At 33.7% G+C, this 21,635-nt stretch overlaps 1 long non-coding RNA gene across 1 annotated transcript; it reads right to left on the reverse strand.

Annotated features, from left to right (window-relative positions):
• Window positions 1-14,030: 14,030 nt before the first annotated feature.
• On the reverse strand, window positions 14,031-21,635 carry LOC149792188 (uncharacterized). Its single transcript, XR_016423278.1, has 4 exons — window positions 21,416-21,635; window positions 18,034-18,239; window positions 15,692-15,790; window positions 14,031-14,529 (listed from the first exon to the last, which is right to left on the reverse strand). It is a non-coding gene; the product is annotated as an uncharacterized LOC149792188 (long non-coding RNA).

A 21,635-nucleotide genomic window follows, 5' to 3' on the forward strand; every position in this document is an offset into this window, starting at 1 on the left:
ACTCTGTTCATGTTTTCAGACGGTTTCCATTTGTTTTAAAACATAATCTTTTTTATGACAACTTGTCTGACAAGATACTTTTCATTAGCATTTGCCACTGTTGTGTATGTACTTAGGGTCTGGCAAAATGTAAATTACAAACACTTGACGGAAACAATAGTGTTATGTTGGTAGTCATGAGATCGTTATTTAACTATTAGGAAGATTGACATTGTATTACTAATATATTATTAATCTTGACTACCTCCCTTGAAATCTTTGGAATTTGTTCTGAGGTCAGTTTTCAATTATTATTTAAAGTAATATGTGCAGTCATATCAAGCAAATACATAAAGGAAATATAAATGGTTTTGTACAACATTGACACACCCTTCAAAGTTACTCTGGTTTTTATCATCCATACCCTTTCACACGTTCTGGGATATTGTTATGTAGGCTTTTCATACATATAACTGTGTTTGCGTATATATATATATATATATATATATATATATATATATATATATATATATATATATATATATATATATATATATATATATATATATATATATATATATATATATATATATATATACATACATATATCTATCTATCTATCTGTCTATCTATCTATCTATCTGTCTATATATATATATATATATATATATATATATATATATATATATATATATATATATATATATATATATATATATATATATATACATGCATACACACATATATCTATCTATCTATATATCTGTCTATATATATATATATATATATATATATATATATATATATATATATATATATATATATATATATATATATATATATATATATATACATATATATATATATATATATATATATAATTGAAACTCTGGTCAATGATAATCAAACAATTCTAGATATAGTAAGGCCTACTTTGTAAATATTGACCATTGTCCTGGAAATCGGAAAACAGGGGAGGAAATCATCTCGGGCCATGACTTGGAAAGTATAGATGCCTTTTCTCTAACCATGTATATATATATATATATATATATATATATATATATATATATATATATATATATATATATATATATATATATATATATATATATATATATATATATATATATATATGTATGTATGTATTTATATACAGCTGCAGGGCATACAAGAGTGAATAATGGTGCATGAACACAACAAAAGTGCATGGAATATCTTACCTCCCCCTCTCATGATTTGTCACTGTGTCACAACTCTTTTAAAACTTGTTAGATGATCACTACTAAACATAAACATTAGCTGCAGCGTAGGTAAAGGCGAATTCGTAGGGGTGCCCAACATATGTCCGGCGGACATGTGCCCTTCTAGACACATAGTACATGGGCACAAGGTGGAAACTATTGAGATAATTGTACATGAAAATTTAATTTATGTGTGTGACCACTGTTTGTACCAGGGAACATTTCTTTACGCCATGGTCTTAGCCCTAACCAAAGCATAACATATTGTACATTTGTAGGACTCGAGAAAATGAATGATATTGAAGGCCCAAAAAAGAGCTCAGCGGGCAGTTATTTCTTGTTTTCTTCCATTCAATGAAAATACTGATATTTATAGTGATTAATGATTATCTTAAGGTGCTAAAACATCAATATATCTACTTTTAGTTTGATTATAAGTGTTCAAAATGCCTACTTTGTAATACTTGCATACAGTTTATTCTTCCATGTAAGTTGAGTCAAAATGCAAACAACAAAGATCATGATCTGCAGTAGTATTATGCATCAGTAAATTATGTTCTATGTCGTTTGTTCTACTGACTACTCCTAACAAACTGTATAGACCCAGATCTGCTTCAGCATTATGCTGTGGCAGATCTGGGTCTGTGCAGTTTGCTGTTGGACTTGTCTTATAAGTGAGTTCATAATGTATGTATTACAACAATTGTAAGAACAATGTTTCAAGGGACAAGAAAAACATGCCTCATACAGTGATAAGCTGAACAAACACAAGTCAGAAATAAAATATAGGTCACCGTAACCCGGTGTCACTGTGAAGGTGCTCTTATGATACATTTTTATGCTCAAACTGATTGGTCAATGGATGGAATTAAGCCAGTCTGATTTCAGAATTTCCTAGCTGAGTTGTGCATGATGATATTTTCATGTCCTTTGGACTGATCTCTTTAGATTCAATAAGGTGAAAGAGTTGAAGACCAGCTAAGCAGTACAATCCGTTATTGATGTTGTAGGTGCTAAGCTTTTGGAGTTAAAGAAAAAACTGACCCTGATACAGGGGTCAAACCCAAAGGATGGTACCGGAGAAAAGGAAGAAAATACATATTTTAGTCCTGTTGTCAGCCTATGATTTACTATTTTTGAATCAACAGGCATAGCGGAAATAAGGAACCGTTATATCATGTTTCATAATGTAATGTGATTAATTTCAATGTGAAATTTGATTACTCAAAATTGTTATGACAAACAAAATCAGGATTATAGTAGTAGGTTTGATTTATTCCTGGTTTTATACATTTAAGCCCAAAGTTAGGGAGCCTTTGGTGACTTGTAGTGTTTGCAAGCCAAAAAAAGGATGGGCTATGACATCATCTATCCATATTTTCTTTTGCATCGTTTCGTCTCCTTACATGAATATAATATGAACACTTATCGAAAGGATGGTCAACATAAGTTCATTGAAAACTTTCTCAGAGGAAAGAATTATTGAAATTTTACAGACATTATATCACATGGTAGTACTATCTATGCCAGCTTGTAAGTCGAGTTTAAATGGCAAACAACACAGGCCTGAAGTGCCGTCAAATAAGGTACCAGCAGATAAGGGTTTGTGTTGTTTCTTCTAATGATTACTCCTAATAAACTGAACAGACCCAGATATGTTGGCCCATTATACAAGAGCAGATCTGACTGCAGTGTGCAGATGGACTCAACTTATGAGCAAGTAAATGCATTAATCTTTCTTTTTCAGATTATTTAATTTAAATATGCACATGAAATTTCACTTTCTTTAGTAATCTTTACTGAACTGATGTAAACTGTTGCACAGTAAAGATGTACCATATGTATCAGTTTGCACTTCTTTTTCTATAATCATATATTCTTGGCAGTTGTTTTAGTCATCTTATAGTGCAGTATAGCTGAATAAAACATGTTTGTGTCAGTATTTTGATTGGAATTTATTAATATTAGTTTTTAATTTCTCTTTTAAAATTGCAGAAATAAAAAGTGTTGTTTAACGAAATCTCTTGAATTGTTCAGTGAGATTTTTGCCAAATGAGGGTCTGAGGCTTTCACAATTGTATTGGCTGATGATGTGACATAATGATCAGATGACTTTGTTTTCCTTAAACAATGATTGTTGCATTGGCTGATTGAGTCATGCTGAGTCAATTGAATCATGCCTCCTGTGTATGTTTAGCAAAAAGAACTCTAAGTATATCCTTGTACTCTTACAATAGACATTTGGCTTAAATAATCCTGGAGAGTATACCTGGTTATGTTTTGAGAACAAGAAATGGCTCAGTATATTTGCTTGTACAAAATTTGACTAAAGTATATTGGTAACATTGATACATAACATATTTGTCAGATCGTCGTATTACGGGTATCTCAAATATTAACAAACTAAGTTAGAAATGAACCTAGTTGTTTTCATAAGACTGCAGGTAAAGAATGAAATCTCTTAGAAAATGTGGTTTTATTTGTATTTTTTTTTAAATGGCTATTACAGGATTATAATCTAATCAGATCACTTACACTTGCATACAAGACTTCAATAGTCTACTTCATGTGCATGTTTGGTTAACTGTGCTGTCAAGTTTTTTCCCGAAATTTGTAGGCAAAAAATTTGAAAATGTATTTAAAAAAGTACAAGATCTGGATATTTAAGGGTATAGGGATGTACAAATATATAGCACCAATAGAACATTCCCTTTCTCCTATTTAGATAGAGGCATATAACAAATCTCTAAACTTCAGTGGGTTGTAATCACATATCAAACCTGGGACCAAAGAGATGCAGTGCAAGTGTCCTTGTTCTTTGCTATATAGACCTAATGCACCATGATTTGGGACAAGTAAACAAGTATTACCCTTGTTTATGGAAGAATGGTGGACTTGTTTAATGCCTGGGTAAAGAAAGAAAACTGAAAAGAGATTTGACAATGAAGGAATGTTACAACATTTCAAGACACTTTATTACTTAATAAATAGGAAAATACAGACTTATAGGAGCCCCGAGTGGCCGAGTGGTCTATAATGTTCTCCGTTACGGATCACTGACATCTCACCTCTGTCTGCGTGGGTTCGAGTCTAGGATCAGGCCAATGTGGATATGTGAGAAAGCTTGCCATTAGCTTCTCGTGGGTCCCTGGTTCTTCCCGAGGTTTTCCCGGGTTTTTCATCCACCATTAATACTGCCCACCATGAACAGCCTATCTTGTGGTGAGAAATGGTATTAAAACCCCACAACAACAACAACATAATTCTAAGTTAAACTTAAAACCGACTTAAAAGAATGAAAAATGTTAATTTTGATTTTGACCAAAACAATTTTTAAAATATTACTATATCTGTAAATTTTGTTCCCAGATATGCAAGGAATTCATATTTTGCTTGCTTTGTTATAAAGTTAATGTCATTATAACGGTTATATGCAATACAAAATGTTCTGTGAAATACTTGTTTACCTTTAGGTATCTTTCAGTAAACATCTAGATTGCAATAAATAATAATTTTAGGTTTAATGCATTTCTTGGAGGTTAATCAAAACCAGTGTCCATTGTGACCCATAACTATACATTGCACTGTATTTATGCAGCAAAAATGCTTATTCTTTAAAATTATATTTCATGTTCATGAACATTACTATTGCAAGTTAGTGGATTTGTATTGCAGGATACTGGTTTATGTATAGCGTTGTACATAGGGGAGGGCAAATAAAATTAAACTAGATGAATGATTACCAATTTATTCACGTAAATATGCCACCTTTTCTCCTGCATCGCACCACTTTTTCATGACTCAGATGAATATATAGCCAAAGTATAAAGTGCACAACTCGTCTCAAAATGGTGCAATTGCAAGAGTAGTTACATTCAATATATTTTACTTAACATTGCATTCAGCTTTAGATGAAAGGGGCAGTAACATAAAAAAATGGCAGAGTAGAGTGATCTGTGATGACCATATTATTTAAAAAGTTTCATGGCAATCCATCACAAACTGCATGACTAGTTGTGTTTACAAGTGGCCTAATTTACGTTGTGATTACTATACACCCCTGGTATAAAGGTATAACAGAAAATGATATTGAGTTCACACTTTAGATTCATAATTTGACAGATCGTTATATTGACCTTTGATAATTCTTAATCTGTCTGCATACACACTACTGTAAACTTATTTTGTGTCATCCATGTTTGCATGCAGGACTACAATGACTTTTAAAATTATGGCTTATGGAAATTTTCACTCACTGCATTTTTCTGCCTTATAAACTGTTATATTCAACATAGATATTTAGAAAGATATGCCAGCCTATTAATTTTCTTTAATCTTAAATAAAAATTCATTCAATAATAAATGAATATTTGAAAAAATCAGGCAACATAACTATCACAAAGTTGCATTGAAAGAACTAGAGGAATGAGAATGGTTCAAAATCAGTCGTATTAACTATACCTTTGCTTTTTAATAAATGTAACAGCAGTTATTCTGAATCATTACTATGCTGATGCCATGAAATATAAAAGGGACTTTTTGTTCCTTGTTATTTGCTTGTGTTCTTTTTCCTTCATGCAACTGTTGCATTGAATGAAGTGTTCATTTATATGGCTTTTTGTCTGACCTGTAAATATTAAGAAAAATAAATCGCATTTCTGCCAGCAACATTGTTATGAACAGTGTTTAATGTATCTTGTTAAAACTTGTGAATGTCAGATGTCTTTTGCATTAGTAACTTGCTGTATTCAAATAAAACTTTGCGGTAAAGTTTGTACTCTGACTTGCCAGGAGCTTCTGTCTCTCCTACATAAGAAGAAATATGATAGCATCAACTTTCTACAAGGATTTTGAATGTCAAGTGCCTTCCCCAGCAAACAACTTTGGGATATTACTGTATGTCAAATAATGACACTCAAAAGTAAGACATTGCATTGTATTAAACCGAAATGTTTGCGATTCTCATTATTTTCCATATCTTCACTCATATATTCACTCTATTATGTTAATATTCACTCTATCATGTTAATGTTCACTCGTATGTTATCAAGGATCAGAGGTTGTGGACAACAGTATAAGATGTTCTAACGTTGTGTGTATTTTCACCAACCCCTACTATTACAGTTTGATTTCTATTTTAAACTTTGAACTAGGATCTTGTTCAATACATGCCTGTTATGAGTGGGAATCCAACCCCCAAGGTCACTTGGTCCAGCTTTCATGAATGCGCCAACTGGAAAGTTATGTTTCGGTGCCTAACCCATACGGTAGTGAAATAAGTGAAATTCATGTTTGAATTCCGGTATTCTACTGTTTATCATTGAGTAGTGCAAAAAGCTATGTCAAAATTAAAGGGATAGTTAATAGTTAACACTTGATGTGAGACTACCATAATCCAAACCATGCTGAGAGATTTAATTGTATCAACTTTTTTGCCTGATATGTCAATCATGTAGAGAATACCAGGTTAATATATTCTGTGCTGGGGTTCTATTATTTGTTTATCGGCAAGTTTCAGTTGTATGGGGAGAAAAATAATGTAACCGTGTGACTGGGATTTCCTTGTCTTGGTACAAACACAGACATTAATAATTTGACTTGCCCAGTTTTGTCCAATAAAATTAACATAACCCTGTATTGTTGCAGTATAGTTAGCAGATTCAGTGCATATTATTGTTTTTCAATGCCATGCATTACTTTGATTATGTTAATGGAGGAATTGGGGTTACCGTTATAGCCTCTATGTCTGGAACATTGTTTTATATAATAGATTGTTCCACACAGCATCTCAGATTTTATCACGCTTGTAGGTCAGTACATTTTCTGGTCAGCATCATTAAATGTAGCAAAAAATACATAATGTGTTTCGCATGAAAGAATGAAAATGAATTAGGTACTTTTAACTACGTTTAATGATGCTGACCTGAAAATTTACTGAATTACATATATGATAAAATTCGCCATGCTGTATGAAATGAACTTTACTTTCTAGCACAATAATGAATAGCTCAACCTCATATGCGTGTGTGTATCTATCACACTTAAAATGTTTTCTATCGCGTGTTATCAAAGTTGGAGAGACCTTACGTTTCTTGATGAATACATTTATTTTTGTTGTATATCTCTTGTTGTTGCTTGTTTTAATAAAGATAACTATCAGGCACAGCAGAAGACAACAAGGGTTTCTTCTTTTACAAGTAGTTCTTACCATATATACACCATGACTGAGATGACAAAGCGAAGATTCATAGAATCTGTGTTGGGGTTTGGACCGAGATATGGAAATCCTAGTCATGGGGTTACATTATCCAAATAATATAACCCCTTGACTGGGATTTCCTTGTCTTGGTACTAACACTGACATGGATTATTTTTCTCACCCAAATGTTCCCAACTAAATTAAAATAACCCTGCACCCTTGCAATTTAGTTAGAAGAGTCAAAACACAGTATTCATCAGGTACTATTATTGCTTCTCTATATAAATATTATCATGTTCTGAAATCTTTTATGAAAATCTAAATAATTATCTAAGTTGAATCCAGCTTTATTGGAAATTTACATTTGCTCTCATGGAAATATGGCAAGTGTTGATATCACACGTGTAATAATATGCTATAATGTAAATCTCTATGGAATAACATTTAGACTGATGAATGAACCGTTCTGGTCAGTAAGCGCATGAGTTTTCATTTGCAATTGCATTATTATATTTAATTCAACTGGGGCATGTTGCTGGTGGTCAACAAAAAAGAAACGAGTTTGACATAACACAATTCTGGTGCGTGCGGCTTTGCAGTGGCACATGAGAGAGTTTGGTTTTGAGTGGCCAGTGATGTGTATTGCTTGTGTATGGAGCTCTATCAAATAGCTCGACTTGTGTGTGTGTTTGTGTGTGTGTATGTGTTTCAGAATGTTTTGTATGGTGTTATCAAAATTGCAGAAACCATAAAGTGCTTTATGAGTGAATTTCTTTTAGTTATATATCTGTTATTGTTTTTGTTGGATTTAAGACAACACTATCAGGCATAGCGGAATACATCATAGGTTTCATTTTTAAAAGTATTACCTAGTGCGTGGACACCATGACTGTGACGACCAGTCTGATATAACAGACAGAGATATAAAAAATATGGTTCACACAACTAGTAGACTTCTCTGTCGCATAGGTGAGAAAAGACAGGTGAGTTTAGCAAAACAGATTTCTCAGTCATATGGGTGAGACATATTTTGACATGCCTTCCATAAGGTGGAGCAAATTTTGTAAAGATGTCTACCCTTCTGTCTGTCTGTTACCAATTTCATTTCTACACCATAACTCGAGTTGTCCACCATCTTCAGTTACCAAACTTTGTAGATGATTTGCACTTGGGGTTAGAAAGAACATTATCAACTCTGGTATAAAAACGTCAAATGTCAAGATCATTGTGAAAAAAGGAAAAAAAATGGGACAAAGGAAATAAGGAAAATATGATTTTTGCAGAATAACCTAAGGTTTAAGATTGCAGACTGGACCAAACTTTTTTAGATGGTTTGCACGTGGGGTAAGGCAGAATCCTATTTATTTTATGGTCAAAAGATCCACGTCACTGCCTGAAAGGCGAATGTGCAATGTTTGTGTTTTGTAATGACAGGCAAAGACCATTTTCGACAGGTATATGTTTATTCCACGATTGCTTTTATTGGTTTTCCAATTGTCTTTATAAACCGTTTTGCTTTCCAATTGGCTTTATGCCATAAAGGTGTGATTTTCCTATTCTTGAATCCCATGTATTCTGCAATGGAATTGAAAACATTGAAAATATCTTTTCATTTTGTCAGACGACAGCTTTTGCTGATGTGGAGATCATAATTTAAACGACTGGATATCTTGAGTAGTTGTCAACAAGTACCATTAAGTAGACTCAAAATTGAAGAGGTACACTGATGTCCTTGCTTATTTGGCGCCAATGGTTGGCGGTTACAACTGTCATTTTTAGCAGCTCCACCATTTACTATGACTTTGCGGCCTGGTATACAACTTTTACAGAAATTCATCTTCTTGTATGACATTACCAGGAAACCATACTTTCTCACAATTTTGTTTTGACTTAGCCCAGATGACCACCATTGGCTAGTTATGTTACTCTATCTTGTAGCCTTTTGGTATTACTCGTTTCCTGAAAACACAGTAAGACATCACCATTTGTAACTGGAGGAATCGTGAGTTCATGTCAAATTCCTGACAATTTCTCGAGGATGTTGTTTTGTTGTTTGAATGTTTTCACTTTCCAGTCACTATCGATTTGATAACCTGTTTAATATCCTGGTCCTCTAAAGTAGTCAAATGTTTACAGCATTTATTTCCAGCCTCGGATGTCATCAAATGTAAATATGCTCCATTTGTTTTACCTGGCATGTAAACCACTTTGAAATTGTATACTTGTAATTGGAATTTCCAACTCTCTATTCTTGCAGGGGTCGTGAGTTTGGAGAACACCATTGCAACGTAGAGATCTACTGTAAATTCCTCTATGCACTGTGTGATGTTTCTTTCACATTGTACCACTTCGTTGAGCAAACATATATTAATGCACACCCTAATTTAATCAGGATTCTTGGGTTTGGTTGCTACAACAGTTTGAGAAACCAACGGAGTTGGCCCTTCTACCTTCCTGATAATATTCAATTTTTCAAATCTTTCCAGCTGTATTTCAACTTTTCTTCTTAATTTGTAATGGCGTCTGTTCGTGTAACAGGACTACATTATCATCTGTGTGAAGGTGCATAATTTAATTTTCCAATTCCATTGAAGATATATGTGAACTTCTTGCATAGTTCTTCAGATCTGCTATTCAGTTTAGCACAGATTCTTTGAATTATGTGTAAGTGCAATTCTTTTCATAGGTCAGTAGATTTCCAAAATTTCCTTTTGGTTACGTAGAATGGGCCAGTTGTGAGTTTAGCTTTAGTCTCAGTCTTGGCTTGAAATTTGCCAGCTATATATAATATGGTCACTGATTTAGAGGCAAATACATTTGTATCTATTTTCTGCAGTTTGAGCTCGAGCTTCAGCTTCGCATAATGTATTTTTTCTATGACATTATTGATTGATCCTTTGGCAGTCAGTAGCCCTCTCTCTTGTTTCATCTACTTCTAGCATTGTTTGCAGCTGTTCTGTTCTTCATTTATCTTGTTGACTTTCTAGTTGATTAACTTTGTGTTCTCTTTTGAGCCGAGATCTACAAACCTTTGCAACATGTTTTTTATTCCTGTGAAAATTGCATTGTTTCCTTTACGCAGAGGACTGTCCATCTTTGTGTGGATACTTGCCAGCAGAGTTTCTGCATATTTGGTTTCAGTATTGTTGTTATTTGCTGCTTTTTGCTTTTTCCACGAAGCATGTCTTGCTTTCGTAATGACATATTGTCCATCCATTTATTATTGTGTTGGCATTATCTCTTTCCTGCGCTTTTTATTTATATTGCTTGCCTGTCAAAAAATTCCCGAGCTCAGCAAATGTAAGAAGACACGCCAGGTCCATCTCTTGAGGAAGTGTATTACATCAAAGATTTGTTGACGTACACGCTTGAATTGCTTGTGACCTTACTTCTTTATCAACATCAGCATACTTACTTGTTGTAGCTTGGTGAGGAATTTCTCACTTTGTTGTTTGTCTTGATGAAATTTGTATATTTCCAATTCGTGGTTCTTCATTAACACAAAGTAGATTGACAGCTTTTATATTGCAGTTAGGTAATTATCGCCTGCCTTGGAGGGTTTCGAAAATATAATGTACTTTCTCTACAGCAAAATGTAAATGTAGCGCACACAATTGTTTTGTGTCTTTTATGTCCATTTCAGTCAGAAGGTTATGAAGCCATATTTACCCACCACTTCCATTTGAAATCACCTGTGTATTCTTGGACTCTAAATGACATGCAATTAGGCAAAAGCATTATGAGAGACAAAGACATTTTCTTCAAATGTACAGCAAAGTAGCAAGCCTGTAATAATCATCTAAGTAGAATGACACAATGTCATTATGATGTCTGAGTTTTGTAATGAGAGGCAAAACCCTGTTTCTACAGATAAATGTTTACTACATATCATTGACATTATGACTTACCCACTTGTCAGATCTACATATAGCATCTTATATATCAGTCTTATCAGACGAAAGCCCAATTGGCTTTGGCGCCCAAGGACCTCTGCCGCCGTAGTTTTGTCGGCCCAAGACCTCTGGCGCCCGGGGCAACCGCCCCGCCCGCCGCCCTATTCCTCTCCACCGTTAGTACGCTTTTTACCAAAGGGAAATCTTCAAGTGCTTTCATATTCAGAGCTGTTTACTTTCGATGCATTTGTTACATTATGCATCCATGACCAATATAGCTGTAGTGAATATGAAATTAGAATACGGGGTCGCCAACCATTGAAGATGAGGCATTCTCAAGTCTGAAATTAAACTAGAACAAAGATTTTATCATTTCATTGCATTATCACATTTACACGATTTCATTGTGGATCTTCTTTCTTCTATGAATTAGATGTTGATCTTCGTGCAGACATTCTGTATGATTTCATTTCGTGATTGATTGGTAAGAAACCATTCCATGACATTTCATGCAATAATGGCCAGATTAAAGAAGCAGGAAACTTACAGAATATCATATGAGCGTTTGTGTGATTTGGAGTTTTAACGTAGTTTTAACAATTTTCCAGTCATATTGCTACGATGTCTTCAGTATAGTAGTTGATAGTGATGTCTAACACTGGGGCAGCTACATGTCCCACCCAGTCGCATTATCCTGACACTAGGCCGACCAGTCCAAACACTAACCTCTTAATGCTGAGCACCATTTTTATAAGTCTTTAGTATGACTCAACCTGGGTTCGAACTCGGGACCTCCCTCATCCGAGACTGACGCACTGACCACTTAGGCGACAGGAGCGGTCTCATATGATGAAGAAGGACAGTGTTTGACTGTAGTAGCCACCTATTGTATAGCCCAATTCGTATTCAGCAAGTAAACATGATCCAGCTGAGGAGTGGTCAACACTGGTATTAATAACATCTATCAAACAGTGGATTCACAGGATAACAAACCAACAACACATGGCATGGTCATTGTTTAATTTCTTTGTCAAATACATTACCTTCTTTCCGAATTCTTCCCCCACCAAATATACTGACCGCCATGTATAGCCTAGTTTGTACTAAACATTTTCGTTAAACCCATAAAAACAACAACAATTACATTACCTGATCATGAACAATGGGAAATTAAATTATGCAACCTGTAAATCCAGACCCCACCCCCCTCACTGGTCGAGAAAATATCTTTCCGTCTAAGTAACCTATAGGTACTCACCTCTTAAAGATGTATACTAGGTGGCGACATGTATTCCGGCTGTAACCAGTTTAAACTGTCGCTTCCAACTGTGCTTCTGAAGAATATATTGAAATTTATATTTAATGTAGACTCTTCAACATTTATTTTCAGCAGTATAGCTAGTTATAAGCTTGATATACCTGGTGTAGATATTTCCCGGCGTCACATACGTTTTCGCTGGTGCAATTGTATAGCTCTTTTAAATGAAGGTATATTATCCACAATTGTTTGTGGTATGCAGTTTCCTTTTCTTTTCACCTTAATTACAGAGCTGTGTGATCAAGTGCTAATGCTTTAAAGTCGTGGACGACACCCTACTGAAGTGACTGACCGGTACAAATATTGCAATATTGGGTAAAGAGGCTTGGCCCAACGTCTTGAGAAAAAAAAATTAAGCGCCGCTAGATAAAGGGCACACTTTTAAATCTTCCGTTCATGACGTATTAAGCATTCATCAGAGTTCGGAATCGTTGACATTTTGTACGGGAATATCGAAATGCTTCACTACTCCCCCCACGAAGATACATACAAGTGCGCTACTATCACGGTTACGTCAGGTCCAGTCAAAACAGCGCCAAAAGATTCCATTCAAGACATATTGGAATCGCTTATGATACTCATAAAGCAGCAGGCACCGTGATCTAGAATATCGAAGAGCTAGTCAGACGAAGTTTCATCGCATTTGGTAGACCACTGGACATAAGTTCCAGTTGAGGCTGTTATCTTTATATTGAGACCGCAGCAAAAAATCTCAGCACATAAGTATTGACCATTATTAGAGCCTACCGGAAATTTATATGCAAGTGAGAAGCGTACTTCTGGTTACTCAACATTATTAAAAACATATAATCACTATGAAAGACCTGGTACAATAATAAAAAGGAGAAGCACGCAATCAAATCCTTTCATTGCGTGATCATCCACCATTAAATCTATATAATTAAACCTGGAATACATTCAGGGGTAATGAACTGGAACTATCAATTGTGGTCTGATTCCTAACAGGCCAATTGTGTATTGCCAATATTAGTCTAACTGTTATATTTGCATGCCACACCTATTTCAACTTTATACATGAAGTATATTTTTGCGTTTCCTTACAAACAAGACATGTGACAGATACCATAAATTGTCTAGAGCTGGTGTTCCACAGGGTGCAATATTTCGTCCAAGTACTTTGAAGAAACCAAAATTTAATTTGCTATATCTTCCTTAATGAGGCCTGTCTCAAAATATGTTTGAAATCTAAAAATATTGACCAATTAAATTGTAATGGAAATTTTAATAAACACTTAAATTTGGAAAGATACATTTGATTAAAAATTAAATTTTCATACAAGTTTGAAGATTCAATTTATCAAGTTTTAGACAGCAAAGTTGACTAATGAATGATATTTCAAACAAATGGTAGCTTGGGTATGTACAAGTTACAATATTGTTCCCAGGGGTAGTGAAGCAAGATAGCTAACAAAGATTTTGTCAGCTAATTGCAATATGCCTCTCCAGATACATGAAGTACACACTAAAGAAACAATGACAGGTGAAATGTTCCACATTTATCGTGTCATTTACTTAGGTAGTTGTTTTATAAATAATATCACACTCAAATTTAAAGTTTTGATGGGACCACTACCATGTTTTATTGCAAAAATACATTCAATTATAATGTCGATAGCAACAAAAGGCGACAATATGATAGGAAAATACAATTCCGGAAAGACTCTACCTTAATGGACAATGGTGACAATTTATCTCATGAAGACCTAAGCCATGTCATTGATTTGCTGTATATCAGTGTGGTGATATGAACTAATATTGGTCACTTATGGCAGTACACTGCACATTTCCTGACGAAACTTGCATTCACCACCGGTCTACTAGAGAGCTTCCTAACTGCTCGAACTTTAACACTTTGTTCAAGATGACAGGCTTGACCTGAAATGGTACAACATGTTGCACTTAATTATATCAACAGTAAGATTTAGGTAAATGAAGGTAAAATGTGTTAGATATGGACATTTCAAAATAACATTAAGGTTACAAGAACGGGGGAAATATTTAACTTGCCAGAATGACACTCTGAAATGTAAAGCAATAGGCATGAATTAAAGCGATACATTCATCCTAACAATGAATGAGGTTTCTATAAGCATATTTACCAGTTACAGGCTAAAGAACTCATTAAGTAGACTATATATCATAACGTTTAAGGCAATGTTGGGACATTGCGGCTTGTTCCTTGATGCAAACATTAATTCATACCAGTACACAGGAAAGTCAAGTGACAATGTACTCAATTAAAATATAATACTATAAGCAATCATATTCATGAGGGAATTTTGGATATTGCAAGTCAATAGAGCCAAATGTTGCCACACAGATCAGCTATAGGTACCAATAGATCCTATATCATCAACTAAATGTGAAATTCTGATCCTCGAAACGTGTAAACAAGGATGGATATTGGCATTAGTGTGACATATGCAATGTAATTATTAAGATCAAATGTGCAAACATACTTCAAATGATCTGTTTGAACATATTTAGTGTATTTGTAAGAGTGTTAGTTACCAATTATTAAGTTTAGTGTTTCAGTGGAATCAGACATAAGCTGATGCCACAATACCAGTATATGTCACAGTACCAAATTGAAATATGTTACAACACATAAGCATCATCATGATGAAAATAGCATTTTGGGATATTATAAGTAAACACAGCCAGATATGTGCCAGATTTATTATAGGTACAATGACAGCGTATGTCATCTATCGAATGTATTATTTGGATCCCTAACATTATAAAATATAGAGATATTTGCTCATGTGGGATATGTAACCATGTTTATATCAGCTGTATATAGTTGCATTTAAATAATCTGTTTGAACATTTATTGCATAATTTTTAGAGTGTCAGTTAAAAATGTTATTAGTAATTAATAATGCATAAGGCAAAATAGCTAATTAGAATTTCCATAATGTCATATCGGCCATTTACTGAACCGGAACATTAAACGCGGTCTAATTCCTAACAGGCCAATTTTTCATTATGGCCAATTTTAGTCAAACTTTTATATTTGAATGCCACAACATTTTACCTGAAGTCTTTTTGAATTTCCTTGAAAACAAGACATTTTACAGCTGTCAGAAAGTATGTAGTGCTGGTGACCCACAGGGTGCAAGTTTCCGTCCAACTCCTGTTGAGAAACAAAGACTAAATTTGCTACATCTTCCTTAATTACAGGAATTTTTCAATGAAGTAAAAACCTTATTGTAACACAAGATAAGGCCTGACTGAAAGTGTTCTGCAATTATGAAAGTGGATAAATTAAATTTATTGGAAACTTAAATAAACATTTGAATTGTAAAAACTAATTTTTATAATAAAAAGTTTCATACAAGTTTAAAAAGGCAATATGAGAAGTTTGAGATAGCAAAGTTGACTAATGATTGTTATTTCAAACAAATGGGAGTATGGGACTGTACACCTGATAACATTTTCCCGTGGGGTAGTGAAACAAGATAGCTCACAGTGATTTTGGAAGCTAATTACAATATGCCATTCCAGATGGATATAGGTGTACAAACTAAAGAAACAAAGGCAGGTGCTTTGTTCCACATTTATTGTCTCAGGTTCTAAGGCATTTGTTTTGTATAACTAATAGCGCACTGAAATTTAAAGTTCTGATGCGACCACTACCAAGTTTTATATACAAAATGGATTCAATTTCAATGTGGATAATCACAAAAGGCGACAATGCCATAGGAAAATATAGTTTCAGGGAGGCTTTACCTTACTGAACAATGGTGCTAATCACTCTAATGAAGACGTAAGCCATGTCTTTGAGGTGCTATATATCAGTGTAGTGTTATGAACTAATCTAGGTCACTTATGAACATAGAACACAATTAATTTTACTATATGTTGTCTACATTTGTTCCTATGGTGTAGGAATATATACAGACTGAAAACATTTAATATCATTCCCAAAAATATTACATATGTGCATTTGGGGGGATTTTTTATAAAAAAAAAATAATTTTTTTAAATTTCACTACAATTTTTTCAATAAAAATTACATTTTTTCTTTTAATTTTATTCTTTAATATTTTCAAAGCCAATATACAAAACATATTCAAATTACACGTGTCTTTCATTAATAATAAAGGTTTTATACCAATTTAAAATTTACTCCAATACTGCACTGACAGGACATGGAACACAATTAATTTTACAATATGTTCTTTACATTTGTTCTCAGTACTGACATTTCCACTGTGTGACAATTAGTGCAAATCATATGGCAATCTAAAATACCTTCAAAGATGTCTTCACTGTGAAGTTCTTGTCTAAAGTTGACCTGTTCTTTTTTGAGATGCTGGACTGTCAACAGAGCAGCATGTAAACAGAACACAGATTTCACTTCCGAATCATCACAAAGGCCTTATTACTCAGTGTGCACTGTCGCCGAAATACACACAGGCAACAACACCCTGAGCTCATGTTATCAAGAATAAACAATTACCTTTAAATCCCTACCAACAATGAATAAATAGAACTCTTCTTTCACCACCAAAATGAGAGAGGAAAAATGTTCTAAAAATAGACTAGAACTTCATTTATGGGTACTGAACGGAAGTACTAATTGTGACCCGATTCCTGATAGGCCCAACTTTTGACGCCATTTTCAGTCAAACTTTTATATTTGCTTGCTACACCTATTTCAACTTTATACATGGAGTCCTTTTTGAATTTCCTTGCAAACAAAACGCTTGACACTCGTCAGAATGTATGTAATGCTGGTGTTCCACAGGGTGCAAGTTTTGGTCCAAGTGCTCTTGAGAAACCAAAACTAAATGTGCTATATCTTCCTTAATTATAGGAATTTTTCAAGGCAGTAAAAATCTAATTGTAATACAAGATACAGCCTGTTTGATGGTATGTTGAAAATTACAAATATTGATAAATTAAATTTTAATGGCAATTTAAATTAACATTTCAATTTTAAAAAATAAATTTTAATGAAAACTTAAATTTTCATACAAGTTTTAAAACACAGTTTGACAAATTTTAGAGAGAAAATTTGACTAATGAATGGTATTTAAAACAAATGGTAGTTTGGGTCCGTACAACTGATAAATTTTTCCCAGGGGTAGTGAAGCAACACAGCTCATAGTGATTTTGGCAGCAAACAGCAATATGCCTGTCCAGATGTATATAGGTGTACACACTAAAGAAACAATGACACGTGCTATGTTCCACATTTATTGTGTCGTTTACTTAGGCAGTTGTTTCCATAAATAATAGCACATTCAGATTTAAAGTTCTGATGGGACCACTGCCATGTTTTATAGCAAAAATGCATTCCATTTCAATGTCGATAATTACAAAAGGTGACAATGAGATAGGAAAATAGTTTCATGGGAGGCGCTGCCTTACTGAAAAATGGTGCTGATCTCTCTCCTGAAGACCTAAGCCATGTCTTTGAGGAGCTATATATCAGTGTGGTGATATGAACTAGTCTTGGTCACTTATGGCAGTACACTGGACATGCACTTATGAAACCATTGCTATCACCACCGGACTACTGGAGAGTTACCGAACTGACCCAACTATGTCACTTTGTTCCAGATACCAGGCTAGAACTAAAAAAGATATAAGATGTTTCATTTAATTCTAGAAAACAGCATAATGTAGGTAAATGAAGTTAAAGTGTGTTAGATATGGAGATTTCAAAACAACGTTATGGGTGCAAGCCTGGGAATAAGTATTAAACTTTACAGAGTGACACACATAAATTTGAATCAATGTGCATGTTTTAACATGATACATTCAACCCCAAGATATGTAAGGTTTCTAGAAGCATATTTTGTCATCAGTTAGTCTATCTATTATACAGTTTAAGGTAATGTTGTCACGGTGAGGTTGAATGTGAAATATGTTACCATACATACGCATATTCAAGATGAAAGTAACATTTTGGGATCTTATAAGTAAACACAGACAGATATGTGCCTTACAGATTCATGATATGAACAATGACATCCTATATGATATACTGAATATGTTGTGTGGATCCCAAACGTTCTAAAATATATGGATATTTGCCCATGTGGAAAATGTAACCGTGTTAAGATCAGTTGTATAAATTAGATTCAAATAATCTGTTTGAATATTTCTTGTGTAATTTTTAGAATGTCAATTAACAAATATTATTAGTAATTCATAACGTATAAATCATAATGGCTCATTAGATTTCCAATAATATCATATAGGCCACAAAGCTGCACTTCATCAATTAATTAATTAACCAAGCTGAACAATAAAATGGAAAGCATTTTGTGTTCAACGTACATCATTTATCTGTTTTCTTACCTCCACGAGTTGATATACCTGGGGAAAGTACATTGTATCCCTTTGACCTGTATTTCATTCTCTGACAGTTTGAAATGATCTAGCAGATAACGTGAGAATGGTTTATGGGGATTTCAAAAGAATGTCTCAGAAAACTGTATTTCAACTTGTGATATCCCACTGAATCATAATCAAAACATGGTTAGTATGTCATAAAGAAAGTATTAGATGCTTCAGTGATCAAAACTTACTCAGGATATGCTAACAATTTATATCTCTATTGGATCAGTGCTCTCACTATGACATACTTATATCATGTTAAGTGTATACAGGTAATACGAATGTATGAACGTGCAATAATAATAATAATAATTTATAACAATAGCATACTTCATAAAAACGAATGTTTAATAATAATAATAATAATTCATAAAAATTGCGTAATTCATACCCATGAATAGGTGTCATTTGAATACAATGAAACAATTTTGTAATCATTTTTAATCATTTTATTTTCATCAATTAGGTAAATATGTGGTTTATCAAGAGCTCAGCGGTTTGAGTTAATCTCTGACATAAAACGCAGAAAAGCGTTAAAATAAATACTTGGAAGAACAAAGATGTTATAACATTATTTGTTTAAAAAATATGGTTAAAAAATTGTTCATAAATATATAGTACCACCACCTTTTCAACACAATCAGCTAAATGACTGTTCTGGATCTTTCTATAATTGAGCTACAGAGCTTACTTATAACCGAATTTAAAATTGTGTTTATTAACAAATGAAATCAGAGTACTGTAAATAGTATGTTATATGCTTGAGCCATATTAAACAGTCCTGTTTATGTACTAGTACAGACTAGTTGACTCACAAGGTTATTGACTAGCGGGTATTAAATGACTGGGATTTTTATTCAGGTCTATGTGGTTTTAATCGAAGTATGAAATTACTTTGGAGAAACCAGCTTCTTATTAGATTTAACATGACCATTAAGGCCAAAAATAAATATGTGTTTCCAATGAATCTGGTTTTAAAATTAGTGTAGGCAGGTCATTTTTTATTAAAAATTACATATATATTTAATGCGATTAAAAAACAATATCTTTTTTAATCTGGATGAAATAAGTGCTAGGGTAGACAATGAAAAACAAGGAGGTCGGACATAAAAATGGCACATATTTGCTTTTGTTTGTCAATCGTATGACTACAAAATCTAGATGTTTCTTTTTTGTGCAATGTACAAGCCGTCCACATACTTTGATCAAGATATGTGGCATAGAACTGAAGTCTTCATGCAAAAAATTTTCTTCTTAAAGTTTGTGATCTTGACCTTTGACCGTATTACCCAAAACTAAAAGGCTTAGTTCTTACCCAAATTTATACGCTAGCATCACTTTTTATGCACATAACTTGAGATTATAAGAAATATTTCAGTAAGAGCCGAATGTCTATATGACTATCCGTTCCGAAAGAGTAGCAATAACAATACTTTTAAGATGGCTGCTGTTGCAGCCATATTGGATGACCCATCAACACTTTCATGTAAGACCAACTCGTCCATGGGATAGACATGTGTGTATCAAAAGTTTCATGGCAATCATCCAAGTAGTTTAAAAGGAGATAATCTCATAAACTCTTCTGGTCGATGACCAGTAGAGCTTAAACTGATTTGTCTGTGAGTGATCTTGACCTTTGACATTTTGACCACAGAACGATAGACGGTATCTTTACCTAAAGTGTAGACTATCCACCAAGCTTGATCCATCTTTGTGATGTTGTACATATATTATTGTATCACAAACATTTTACTTCTTTCAGTCAGTGACTTTGATCTTTAATCCTTTACCCATGAAATGAATGGGCTTTTTCCTTACACCAAATACAAGTCATCAGCAAGGCATGGAAGTAATAGTTGGCGTAGAACTCGCGTCATTTTGCAGAAATGAAATAGTGAACTGATTAATGGACATCATAAAAGTGGGCCCAAATCTATTTTGACCCAAACGGATTGACCCGGGAATCATTTCCATTCCCCCATCCCCTCAAAGGTTTATTTTAAACTGATATTCATGTCTCATCGAACTTGTCATATTTACTTTCATGTTAATGAAACGTGCTTTCTTATGAAAAAAATATTTGTCGAAAGTTTCGCAGACACAATACACAATTTTATTGAAACAATATCATAATTGTATCTAATTAATCTTAATTTTCTAGAAGACTATGAAATTTCGTATGCATCCAATCAATGAGCTATCATAACTATATCCGACTTGTTAAGTCTTTAACACAATTCTTAAACATTAAACATTGATAGCGGTGACGTCATCGCTACCACGTCAGGAAAACATAATTCTATGCATCACCATGTTATTGCGGGCTGGACACAATTTTCAAAAAAAAGGGTATTTCCAAAACTATCCTTCTGAATTTACAAAGATATCTGTGTTTACATGAAATTACCTTGCTGTAATGTACTCTTAGTTTTGAATATCTTCAAACGAGGGAGCCCAATATACTGGACGATGAAGGTTAGCAAGTTTAGTGTCAGCATTGTCTTGAAACCGAATTTTTAAAAGGCTCCAAAATCTAAAAGTAAACAAAAGTATGTTAGTAGTACCTATTTACTTGCACACTGAACACAGATTGCATCATGATTTATCATTCACAGTTATAACAGTAT

Source organism: Sinohyriopsis cumingii, chromosome 9 (genome assembly GCF_028554795.1).
Source record: "Sinohyriopsis cumingii isolate HCF-2022 chromosome 9, ASM2855479v2, whole genome shotgun sequence".
Classification (NCBI taxonomy): Eukaryota; Metazoa; Mollusca; class Bivalvia; order Unionida; family Unionidae; genus Sinohyriopsis; species Sinohyriopsis cumingii.